Source organism: Rhinolophus sinicus, chromosome 1, assembly GCF_057876585.1.
Source record: "Rhinolophus sinicus isolate RSI-liver-muscle chromosome 1, RSI-T2T, whole genome shotgun sequence".
NCBI classification, from domain to species: Eukaryota; Metazoa; Chordata; class Mammalia; order Chiroptera; family Rhinolophidae; genus Rhinolophus; species Rhinolophus sinicus.
This window is the reverse complement of record NC_142501.1, coordinates 106214767-106228550: the sequence shown is the minus strand read 5'-3', so window position 1 is coordinate 106228550 and position 13784 is coordinate 106214767. Positions and strand designations below refer to the sequence as shown.

Here is a 13784-nt window from a genome sequence, read left to right as displayed (position 1 = left end):
TAAAAGCTATTTCAACTGCCTTTTCCGAAACTTCATCTTAATTTTCTTTTTTTCAGTATCGTTATGAACTCATGGCTTTTCACAGACTCAGCTTTTTCCAAATAACACTGTTAGCATTCTTTTCATTTTCAAATTGTCACAACTTGTCTGGCAGGATTTCCTCAGTAGATGCCTTTGTTTTTCCAGTTTTTCTAGCAGCCATTGTAATCAGCCTTGGTTCCTGGCAACAACCTAATATTTAGTTCGGTCCTGAATTTTCCTGATGCAAGATGAAAATAGCGACTCTCCAAGAAGAAGATTTCTTTTAAAGGGAAATAGAGTTAGAGACTGACTTTCGATCATTAGTATTACACATAAAAATTGGTGGTGGGGAAACATGCTACTGGATACCATTTACCTCCTTTGGAAGAGACAAGAGCTGGAAACATTCTTTTAAAGGTAGGCATTCACATCATTTTTCCAATGTAATACATTATGTCTCTTACAGTGTGAGGTATTATCAACCGCTAACATTTCCTCCTATGTCGACAGTGACTTTAGTAAGGAATTTGGTTAAAGGAAATAAAAATACAACGGAGGAATCAGCAGGCAAATAGAAACTCAAGTTTGAAGATGGTTGAGTATAAGTATTGAGGGGGGAATTGCAGAGGGGAGGGATCAAGGTGGCAGTCTGTATCGAAGGGCACAAAAAACCAACAGGTAGTTCATAATCGGACAAGCCCTGGTATGGTCTGATCCACTTGCTCAGCTGGCTTTGTGCCAGCTCAAAGGTCTCAGAAGCATTTTTAAACTCGGCATGACAAAGCTGGAAGCTGTTCTGGGCAGTGCGGCCAAGATCAGATGTCCAGGTGAGAGGACAGAGAGAGATCTGAACAGAGGTCGGTAGCAAGCAGGCTGAGAAGGCGGCACTTTAGGAACTGAAATACACGGAGGCTGGGCACGTGCTGGGAAGTTCATTACGCCCCATTGTGCAATAACGTCTGCACGCCAGGTGGTTCTGAAATACACTGTAATCGGTTTCTTCAAAAATCATAAATTTTCATTTTAGAAATCTTAAAAATGGGCTGTCCTAGATAAGACAAAACTTATGGGTAACTTAAAAGTCCAGCCTGGTGGCCAGGAGAAAAGGAAGCAGCCAAGAAAAATAACAATATTGTGAAGCAGAAAGTGTCACCAAAGAACCGACTTAGTAACCAAAAAAGGAATTAACTATGAGATACTTCTGAGTGAAAAGCGAGTTTATTCTCTTTTACATTTTTGTCCTTCCTCAGATGTTGTTTGAAGTGTTTCTCCAAGTTTATGTAGGTACATTGCTAATGGATTCCATCTAAAGTTAGACCTTCACTGGTAGAAAAATTTCAGCATTGGATTTTCAACCCAGAGGTTGAAAACTGTTTAATAATCTCTTACAGAGTGAACTGATTTAGGAAATTAAATCTATAGATCGTGTAGCGAGTGTAAACCTAGAGGAAGAGGTGAAACCCTGCCATGTGCTAGGGCCAGCTCGTGGGCTCACCAGATTCGACTGTGAGCGTCTTTCCCCCATATTGGTAGCTTGAAATTAGCTGTGGTGGGGGAGTATTTGTACCACAGAAATCGGCAAATACAGGTTGGTGCAAAAGTGACTGCGGTTTAACAGGTTAAAAATAAATGCAAACACCACAATTACTTTTGCAGCAACCTAACACTACGAATCAAGATTTCTTTACTTCAGATAGTCAGTTGTTAAACATTCAGCACCCATGAGGAGTCCGCAGTTAGCTTTGTCACCTCCCGCTTCTAGCCCTTAGAAGAGCAGTAGGTTCCGTGGGATGGCTCTGCTTCTAGAATTGGTCATGTCTTCATGCTCTTCTAGGTTGCTAAGAGTGGGGGGGGGAAGAGGCCAGCGAGTGAGCATATGACGTAGGCTATCGCCATACTGACCCTGCTCGTACACGGCTAGATGAAGTGGCTGTTGGGAGGCCATCCAGAGACCATTGCCGAGGGCCCTGGGAGGAGGGACGACATCTACACTTCGAAGGTGCTCTGTAGAGTTGCATGTTACCTGCGGGAAGCTTACTCGTAGCTGAATAGGTTCTTGGCGAATTTCTCCTCTCCTTGGTTTAACCTTCATTCACTCTCAGGCCTTGTGCTATCGAAGGCTGGTTAGGACCATGCTGCTTGGGAATGTGGGTTCTGTGGTCAGACTTCCTCTATTTAAATCTTACTAAATGTGTGACCTTGGAAATAAACTTACTTAACATCCATGCCTCCGTTTCCCAAGCCGTAAAATGAAGATAATATTATTTATTTCAAAGGATTTTCATGATTATTACATAAAAAGTACATCTCCAGCTTTTAGAAAATCATTTAATGTATTTTAAGCGCTAAAAAAGTATGGAAGCAGGGTGCACTGGATGTGAGAGGGAGGCAGGATGGGGGGAAGGACAGGACAGGCCCACAGCTGCAGGTCCAGGTGGACAAGGCTGAGCCTGAAGCCCCAGCAGAGGCAGTAGTGGTGGAGGGGTCGGGGTGCAGCCCCCACATCCCAGCCAGGGGACGGTAAGAGGGGCAGCAGCAGCATTCTCCCCACCCCCCTACCCCCAACCTTGCCAAGATTCCCCACCCCTCCCCAGGTGCAGCAGCGCCGGCACCACCAGAGACCAGTAGCAGCAGCGAAACACTTCTCGGGCATCCAGACCACACACAGTGCTACCAGTAGACATAGGGAACCAGGTAGTAGCTCAGCGGGCTCCAAAACAGGCTCCCCTCAACCGCCCACTTCCCCACCACCCCCACGGTGATGGTGACCAGAGACCCTGGCAACCTGGATACAGCAGCGACACCCACCACTCTGGTCACCCAGGTCGCGACTCCCACACCCACAGCTAAGCCCAGACCCCGGGACCTCCCACACTCAAGGAGCGCCTGAGGGAGAAAACAGAGGCTGCACGATTGCGCCATCTACTGGAAAACAAAAGAAAGACGTCTAATCATCTACCTGCTGACTTGTGCAAACCGAAATGTACCTAAATAAGAAAGGGTTCACTCCTTCAAATGCACCTGCAGAAGAACAAGCCATTCAGCAACATGAACAAGCAAGGTGACGTGATGACACTGAGAGAAGATGACGCTTCTCCAGAAACCAAGCCTAAGTCACAGAAGATTGTCATCTACATGACCGAGATTTCAATACAGCGGTCATGAAGACTCTCACTGACATACGAGAACACTCACAAGGCAGTTCAATGAGTTCAGGAGTAAAATTAATGAGTGGAAGGAGGATTTTATAAAATTGTTGAAAACCATAAAAAAGGACCAAACTGAAATCCTGGAGCTGAAAAACTCAAGAATGCATATTTTAATAACAGTGTCACACACAAGAAACAACTTACTATTTAAAGACTCCCTAGCATTGCCATCTTAGTCATCAATTATTCAAATGATGTCAAGACATATAGACATAAGTGAACTTTATTTTTAAAATTCAAATATTTGCTTAGCATCCTTATTTAGAAAATGCAGAATTGCTAAGTGAGACATTTTAAAACATTGAAATAGAAAATGCTATAAGTGAACTAAAAATTAAGGATGTACTCTCATGTAAGAAGATGACAACTTTTAACTTAAAAGCAGAAATTAATCTTTTTAATGTTATAGTTTCCCAAAATCATAAAAAGACTTTATCACAGTTTCATTGAAATAATAAAAATCCATATGTAGTTAAGTGTTTGAACGTCAATCAGTCACTTATGCTCAAGGGAGGGAAAACTGGGGTGCAGCAAAACTTTAAAATTGATATAAACCACCCCCAAACTAAAACCGATTAAGAAGTAAGCCAAAACATCTCAAAGCGTACCATCGGTTATTAGGCAATGATGTTTAATTTCTACAATCGAACTTAAAGGCAACTTTTCGAGAAATTTAAAATACATCAGTTTAGTTACACTCATTGAATACAGTTAATAATAAGTAGCCCTTGAAACAGGAGAGACACAGGGACTTAAAAAAGATTGTAAAATTTCTGTCTCCTTTCTACATATATTAGCACACATAATTATGACTTTTACTTCATGTCCATTAGACAATAAAACAACTCAGAATTTCACCAAACTGAAAACAAGAATTATATCAGAAACCTGAAACCCAAGGCCTCCATGCTATCATTTGAAGTCCGTGAGGTTGACAGACTAATCGCCCAGTTTTGTCTTGGAGCAGGATTTCTACTGAGGAGTAACCTCGTATTAAAATGTCCAACACGTGGTGGCTCTGGAACAGGCCTCAGAAGAGCAGTGCTGAGAAAAGTGCTCTGCCCTTCCTTCAGGAGAACATTGGTTCTGATCTCTGCCAGCCTTTCATTAGAACTGTGAAGATTGTAAAACACAAAGCTTAGAATTTTGTTTTTCCTGAATGACTTGTATGTTTTAAAAGTTGCCATAATAGTAAGTGGAATTTCCCATTAGCATTTTAACACTGAAAATGTGTTGGGGCACGCTTACCATGTACAAGAATAGGTTGAACATTGTTCTAAACAAGTACATGTGTTTCTATTGGGGACGCCAGACTAAGAATAACTCAAAGTAGGAGGGAGAGAAAGGGCTGTCGGCGATGCAGACGGCTTCACGGGTAATACTTGGTGCCTTCTGCAATGGCTGAACTAAGAAGATTCTGGAGGACTCCACTGAGTAAAACAGGTTAGAGATTTTTAAAATCCCACAAAGCTATTTTCAAGGATTTGCTGTCACCACGCTTGGACAATACTCTCACTACCCTGGAGAAATTTACCATTTGGCCCTGAGGCATCATTTAGAGCAACTCCCTCTAGGGGAGAACAAGAGAGTCTGGTTGGTGATCAAAAGGAACTCAAACAGCTCCATAGGCTTTAGCTTATAATGTGGGACCTGCCCTTTTTTTTTTCTTCCACACACATCCTCGGTGGTTAGAGCGCGGTGCTCATAACACCAAGGTCACCGGTTAGAGTCCCACATGGATCAGTGAGCTGTGCCCTCCACAACTAGATTGAAAACAACGACTTGACTTGGAGCTGAGCTTCACCCCCCACACTATATTGAAAAACAATGACTTGACATGGAGCTGATGGGTCCTGGAAAAAAACGCGTTCCCCCAATATTCCCCAATAAAAACAAACAAGCAAAAACAACAAAAAGAAATACTGAAGGAGGCTGTTCAACCTGAAAGAAAAAAGCAAAAGAATACAAAACCATGAGTAGTATTACGAACAGACAGAAGCAGAAAATGGCAACCCCTACACCAAATAGAACACTATATCCTTAAACACAATACACAGTGTAAAGAAGGAAAAAGACAACTACAAACACTTTAAAAAAAAGAGGAAAAAGACAACTTGCTACTGCAGTGCAGAAATCAACTCACAGCTGAAATAGGGATAATTTGTGACAACAAAAACATAAAAGGGGAGAGAGTAAAGGTCTGAACTGACACAAGGGAATGGAGAAAGTAAGCATGCTGAAGAAAATGGAACACTCTAAATATGAAACTTTCTTTTACATAAACTTAATAGTAACCACTCAAAAAAAAATCCAGAACTGAAATATATAACATCAAAAAAGGAGAAATAGAAGGGAATGTCATAGAATACCACCACACTGCAATAATAGACAGCAACAAAAAGGCAAAGAAACAATGGAGACACCATCCCACCAAGAAACCAGAGATAGAATGACAGGATATTCTCATATATCAATAATCACCCTAAATGTAAATAGACTGAACTCACTAATGAAAAAGTGCAGAGTGCAGATTGAATCAAAAAAATTAAACTAACCATATGCTGCCTCCGAGAGACACATCTCAGCTACAAGGACAAACATAGACTCAAAATGAAAGGGTGGAAGTTGGCGTCCCAAGGAAATGATATCCAGACAGATGCAGGTGTAGCCATACTGATATCAGATGAAACAGACTTCAAAGTGAAAAAGATAACAAGAGACAAAGATAGACATTTCATAATGATTAAAGGAACTATACAACAAGAAGACATAACAGTCATCAATATTTATGCCCCCAATCAGGGAGCACCGAAATATACCAAGCAATTAGTAACAGAACTGACGGGAGAAATTGAGCAAAACACAATTATAGTAGTGGACCTAAATACATCATTGACAGCTATGGATAGATCATCGAAACAGAAAATAAATAATGAAAGAGCAGCCTAAATGTTAAACTAGATGACATAGACATAATTGACAATTATAGAGCACTTCATCCTAGAACATCAAACTACACATCCTTTTGTAGTATACATGAAACATTCTCAAGGGTAGACCATGTATTGAATGTAAAAGTAGCCTCAGCAAATTTAAGAAGATTAAAATCATCCCAAGCATATTCTCTGATCACAAGGCTTTGGAATTGGATATCAAATGCAAAAAGAAAGCAGAAAAAAACACAAATATGTGGAGATTAAACAACACACTTTTAAAGAACTACTGGGTCAAAGAAGAAATAAGAGGAGGGATCAAAAGATACATAGAGGGTCGGCCTAGTGTCTCATGCGCTTAGAGCTCCATGCCCCTAACTCCAAAGGCTGCTAGTTCGATTCCCACATGGGCTAGTGGGCTCTCAACCACAAGGTTGCCAGTTAAATTCCTCAAGTCCCGCAAGGGATGGTGGGCTCCGCCCCCTGCAACTAAGATTGAACATGACAACGTGAGCTGAGTTGCATCCTGAATGGCTCAGTTGGTTGGAGCGCGGGCTCTCTACCACAAGGTTGCCAGTTCGATACCTCGACTCCCGCAAGGGATGGTGGGCAGCACCACCTGCAAGTAAAATTCAACACGGCACCTTGAGCTTAGCTGCCACTGAGTTCCGGGATGGCTCAACTGGTTGCAGAAAATCCTCTCAACCACAAGGTTGCTGGTTTCAACCTCTGCAAGGGATGGTGGGCTGTGTCACCTGCAACTAGCAACGGCAACTGGACCTGGAGCTGACCTGCGCCCTCCACAACTAAGACTGAAAGGACAACAACTTGACTTGGAAAAAAGTCCTGGAAGTACACAGTGTTTCCCAATAAAATGTCCTGTTCCCTTCCCCAATAAAATCTTAAAAAAAAAAAAAAAAAAAAAAGGATACATAGAAACAACGACTATGAAAATATATCCTACCAAAATTTTTAGGATGCAGCGAAAGCAGTTTTAAGAGGAAATTTATATCATTACAGGCCTATCTCAAGAAAAACCCAGATAAATAACCTCGTGTTACACCTTAAAGAGCTAGAAAAGAAGAACAAATGAAACCCAAAGTCAGCAGAAGGAAGGAAATAATAAAAATCAGAGCAGAACTAAATGAAATAGAGAACAAAAAGACAATAGAAAAAATTAATACAACAAAGAGCTGCTTCTGTGAAAAGATAAATAAAATTGACAAACCCTTGGGTAGACTCACTAAGATAAAAAGAGAAAAGAAATGAATAAAATCAGAAAAGAAAGAGGGAAGTTACCACGGGTGCCACAGAAATACAAAGGATCGTCCAAGAATAGTATGAAGGGCTATATGCTACGAAATTCAATAACCTAGAAGAAATGGACATGTTCTTGGAAACATAAAGCCTTCCTAGGCTGAATCATGAAGAACTAGAAAATTTGAATAGAATGATCAACATAAGGAAATTGAACCGGTCATCTGAAATCTTCCCAACAGCAAAAGTCTGGGACCAGATGGCTTCGCTAGTGAATTCTACCAGATATTCAAAGAGGATTTAATACCTGTCTACTCAAGGTCTTCCAAAAATATTTAAGAAGAGACAGTACTCCCTGACTCATTTCATGACTCCAACATGACCTTGATACCAAAGCCTGGTAAGGACAACACAAAAAAAGAAAACTACAGACCAATATCTCTGATGAATACAGATGCAGAAATCCTAAACAAAATTCTAGCAAATCGAATGCAACAATGTATTAAAAAGATAATACATCACAACCAAGTGGGGTTCATCCCAGTGGCACAAGGATGGTTCAACATATGCAGATCGATTAATGTGATACACCATATACAAAATAAAGGACAAAAATCATATGATTATATCAGTAGATGCAGAAAAAGCATTTGACAAGATACAATCTCCATTTATGATTAAAACACTTAATAAAATGGGTATAGAAGGAGAACACCTTAACATAATAAAGACCATAGATGACAGACCCTCAGCTAATATCATAATTAATGGTGAAAAACCAAAGCCCTTTGCTCTATGTTCAGGAACACGACAGGGCTGTCCCCTATCACCTCTGCTTTTCAACATAGTATTGGAAATTCTCGCCAGAGCAATCAGGCAAGAGAAAGAAATAAAAAGCATCCAAATTGGCAATCAAGAAGTTTAATTGTCACTTTTTGCAGAAGACATATTGCTATATATGGAAAACCCTTAAGACTCCCCCTAAAAGCTATTAGAAACAAACGAATACAGTAAAGTTGCTGGCTACAAAATCAAAGTACAAAAGTCCATTGCATTCCTATATACTAACAATGCAATCTCAGAAAACAAAAGTTAAACAAAATAAAGGAAATAATTTTTTTTTTGTAATTGCAACCAGAAGAATAAAATACCTAGGAATAAACTTTCTCAAGGATGTGAAAGACTTATGTACTGAAAACCATAGCACGTTTTTTAAAGAAATTCAAGAAGGCAAAAAGAAATGGAAAGACATTCCGTGTTTGTGGATTGGAAGAATCAACCTAGTTAAAATGGCCATATTACCCAAAACAATATAGAGATTTAATGCAATCCCCATCGAAATCCCAATGGCATTTTTTAAAGAAATAGAACAAAAAATCATCAGATTTACATAGAACCACAAAAGACCCCAAATAGCCACAGCAATTCTAAGGAAAAAGAACAATGCTGGAGATATCACATTCCCTGACTTCAGCTTGTACTACAGGGCAACAATAATCAAAACAGTATGATACTGGCAGAAAAGCAGAAACACAGACCAGTGGAATAGAATAGAGAACCCAGAAATAAACCCACATAAATATGGATAGATTATTTTCGATAAAGAAATCCAAAACATACAATGGAGAAAAGACAGCCTCTTCAGCAAATGGTGCTGGGAGAATTGGAAAGCCTCACGAAAAAGGATGAAACTGGACTGCTATCTGTCACCGTGTACCAAAATTAACTCAAAATGCATCAAAGACCTAAACATAAGACGTGAAACAATAAAATGCATAGAAGAAAACATAGGTACTAAACTTAAGGACCAGAGGTTCAAAGAACATTTTATGCATTTGACCTCAAAGTCAAGGGAAGTAAAAGCTAAAATAAATGAATGGGACTCTATCAAACTAAAAAGCTTCTGCACAGCAAAAGAAACCATCCACAAAATAAAGAGGCAGCTAACCGAAAGGGAGGAGATTTTTGCAAACAACGCCTCGGATAAGGGGCTAATATGCAAAATATGTAAGGAACTCATACAACTCAACAACAACAACAACAAACCACAAACAATCCAATTAAAAAATGGGCAGAAGCCCTGAATAGACATTTCTCCAAATAGGACATACATGGCAAATAGACATATGAAAAAATGCTCAACATCACTAATCATCAGAGAAATACAAATAAAAACCACAATGAGATATCACCTCACCCCAGTCAGAATGGCTATCATTAACAAGACAAATAATAACAAGTGTTAGAGAGGCTGTGGAGAAAAAGGAACCCTCATATATTGTTGGTGGGAATGCAGACTGGTGCAGCCGCTATGGAAGGCAGTGTGGAAGTTCCTCAAAAAATTACGAATAGAATTACCATATGACCCAGCAGTCCCTCTCCTGGGAATCTACCCAGAAAATCTGAAAACATTTGTCTGTAAAGATATATGTACTCCGATGTTCGTTGCAGCTTTATTTACAATGGCCAAGACATGGAAAAAATCAAAGTGTCCTTCGATAGATGGTTGGGTAAAGAAGATGCGGTCTATATACATAATGGATTACTACTCTGCCATGAGGAAAAATGAAATACTGCCATTTGTGACACTATGGATGGATTTTGAGAATATCATGTTAAGAGAAATAAGTCAGACAGAAAAAGTCGAGACCCATATGACTTTACACACATGTGGGATGTAAAACTGAAAGCAACAAAGGAACAAGACAAACAAACAAAGAAACAAAACTCATAGACACAGACAACAGTTTAGTGGTTACCAGAGAGTAAGGGGTGAGGGAGGTAGCAGATGAGGGTAAAGTAGATGAGTATATGGAGATGGAAGGAGAACTGACTCTGGGTGGTGAACACAAAATGTGATATATAGATGATGTGGTACAGAATTGTACACCTGAAATCTACGTAATTTTAAGAACAATTGTCACCCTAATAAACTTTAATTAAAAAAAATACATTCTTTACTATCATCGACTTTGCCACACGACATCTGCACTTGATTTTGTACTATTTCTTCTATGACTGCTTCATGTCTTTCCTCCATAAAATGACTAGCAGTCACCTCTTAGAAGTCTCTTAACTCCCCCACTAAACACCTCATAATTTTGAAAGAAGTTTTAGGTAGGAATATCATGTTGTGTTATTTAGGTCTCAGTCAATTAATGCCTTCCCAAATAAGACTGCAAGAAACACATCTTACAAAAATAAATTCTCATATCATCAGCCTTTTACTGAACTACAAATGTTTTATGGTCATTTGAATTGCGTTCCAAGAAGAAATGATTCCCAGGTTAAGGACAAGTCACCTCTCCCAGTGTAAAATTTAGTGAGATAATGTCTACAATTCTTTAAACCAAAAAATGCCTTATTCAATAGTGTTATGTTGCAATCCTATGTCTCTTCCTACAAAATAAGAACAAAGTAAGAACATACTAAAAAACAACAACACCAACAACAAAAACTTGCCGGAATCAATGATACTGAGTTGGGTAGAAGTACTTTCCTTTCGATACAAGGCTTGTTTGGTAAGACGAGGTGAGTAGATGTGGTGTTTTTAAAACATGTCTACAAACTTTTTGACACTTCTCCAATGAAATTCCCTCTCCTTAAATATGTGCTGGCCTTAGTAAGTAACTGGTTTCTAGTGAATAGAATAAAAGAATTAAAGAAGACATACATAAACGGAGAAATAAACCATGTTCACAGATTGGAAGATTTCGTATTGTTCAAGAAAACTGTTTCCCCAAATTGACCTGTAGATTCACCATACCCAAATCATGATCCCAAAAGGCTTCTATCGATAAATTGGCAAGTGATTTTAAAATGAATATCTAATTGCAAAGAACCTAGAGTAAGCAAAAGCAATTTGGAAAGGACGAAAAATATTGGACAACTTATGCAGCCTAATTTCAAGAAACCATACAGCTTCAGTAATCAAGGCAGTGTGGTACTGGTTTTTATAGACAAGCAGATCAACGATAAAAATTAAGCCATAGGTAAATTGTCAACTGGCTCTTTGACAGAGGAACCAAGTGAACCCTATTAATTAGTGAAAGGACAGTCTTTTCACTAATGATGCTGGGACAGCTAGATAACTATTATGGAAAGAAAATTAATCTCTATCCATACTTCCCACCAAACACAGATCTATGGAAAATTAATCTCTATCCATACTTCCCACCAAACACCAAACATCGGAGTACATATATCAAATGTAAAGTAAAAACCATTAGCTTTGAGAAGAATACAGAGGTAATTTTTTTTTGTAATCTAGGAATAGGCAAAATTTTCTTAGGGCACAGAAAGCACTATCAAACACAAAGAAGAAAAAGAAATAAAAGAAGAAGATAAATTGGATTTCAAAACTTTAAAACTTGAGTTCATCAAAATACACCGTGAAGCAAATGCATAGCAAAGAGCCAGAATGGGAGAGAAATAAATTGAAATTTTACATGATAATGCATGTGGGAAGGTACAATGAAAATAATATTTCATTTGTACTATCACATGTAAAATACTTGAGTTCCAGGTATAAACATCGAAAGAAGAAATAGAAGGAAAAGAATAACTGGAAAGTTATACTTTTTACTTGATTCTATAGATCATAATAAAAGTGACACTTCCTAATTTAGTAAAGGTATTTTAATGTAAGACTAATTTTTCTCAGGATATTTTAAATAACATTTTAAAATGGGATTTTTCAAGTGAAGAAAACATGCCTTTGTTTTTAGTTTACTGACTATTCTTTGTTTTTTTAATTATCTATTTTTTTCCATTACAGTTGATATTCAATATTATTTATGTCAGTTTCAGGCATACAGCATAATGGTTACACATTTACATAATTTATGCAGTGATCCCCCTGTTACCCTATTCATAATTATGCGTTTTTATCAGAATGAATTGGAGGCAATCAGGAATTCTATACTTGGTCTTTGATTTGCTAGTTGATATTCAAACAAACCTTCAAACAAACAAAAAAAAAAGAGGCTAAAAATACTGGAATAAAAATTCGGCCGCAAGCAACCTCAAATACCATAACAAGAAACAACATCTTCAAAAGGTCCTGCAGTCCTATGCTTTAGCTGCTGATAAAGCACTCACCCGGATTACTAGGAAAGTAGCACTTTGTAACAGTGGGTGGCCTAGCACACACAACACTCACTTCCTATGGTTCACCGAGGGCTTCACATTGTAGACTAACGCATAGGAACTGTGTGCAGAAAAATGGAAAGAGAATCTTGTATAAATGGCAAGATTAATCATGGGCATGGAAACAAGACGGACGCTCCAGAATGCCATGGAATTGGTTACTCCCACAATCACAGAAGCAATGGCAAAGTTACCCACAAGGAACACAGTGGAGGAGGAATTAACACTCAGGAAACAAGGGACATAGCTGTTGATGTGACAATGACATTTCGAATAGTGTTGTCTATTACTGCAGTATACTGATCAAAATACATGAATGCCAGTTTATACACCATTAAGGGAAATTCACACTTTTCGGCCAAGCCTTGTTAACTGCAATAGCGGTATCTTCTTTTGAGTTGAAAAAGAAATACCTGTGGTCTGAACGAAGGCCCGGGAAGAAATGATTTCATGTGATGATGAAATAGTAATATCATACGTACGAAATTGGAAAGTCTGTTTCTAAAAGCATTCTTGTCACGTACATCTTATCTGTTATCTTCCATATAGTGCACATATTCTCATAACCAAAACTCTGCAAGAATTTTATCTACATAGTCTTTGTTTTCCAAATCGGCCAGACGTTTGTCCACTCTTTGTCCTAGCATCTTTATGCCAGTAGTCAAGAGTTTCTGTAACAATAACCATAACCCTGGGACCATAACTTCATCGAGAGTAAAATATTGTGTGATGTAGGAATCGTCACTTGTCAAATTTTGAAGGTCTAAAGCTTCCTCCACTTGGAAACAGCCATATATACTACCTGGCAGGTAAAAGTGTATAGAAGCACTACCCAAAACCTGGACTCAGTGCTTGTGAGCAAAGGGCCAAAATAGTCTCCTAGAGCCTCAGAAATAGTCTTGCTTTGCTGTAATCCATTTCTGAAAACTCAGAAAAACACAATAGCAAAAATTGGATTCTTTCCTTCTGAAATGACAGACCGGGAAAACAGTAGATACTTTTCTACTGGATGGCAAGCTTACATAGTTATTACGTTTACTAGGTCACTAGTTTACTAGTTCATAGCATTTTAGGTTCAAATGTATATGCAACTTAAAAGCAGAAAAACATCATATTAGTCTTACCGTGTTATAATGTAAGGGTTTCATCCCAAGAAAGTTGTCAAAGTTATTACTGATTTATCCTTGATTTTCAGCTATAATCTCCCAAGATTTAT

General features: G+C 38.6%; 1 protein-coding gene and 1 pseudogene across 1 annotated transcript in view; one reads left to right on the top strand and one right to left on the bottom strand.

The window, feature by feature from the left end:
• The first annotated feature begins 240 nt into the window (after positions 1 to 240).
• The window catches only part of LOC148759173 (ankyrin repeat domain-containing protein 26-like), a 68265-nt gene continuing 54721 nt past the window's right edge, over positions 241 to 13784 (top strand). Inside the window, exon 1 of the mRNA XM_088801493.1 lies at positions 241 to 438. The gene's annotated coding sequence lies outside the window, so the exon portion shown is untranslated. The remainder of the gene's footprint in view (positions 439 to 13784) is intronic.
• Positions 2692 to 13716, bottom strand: LOC148759174 (patched domain-containing protein 3 pseudogene; annotated as a pseudogene).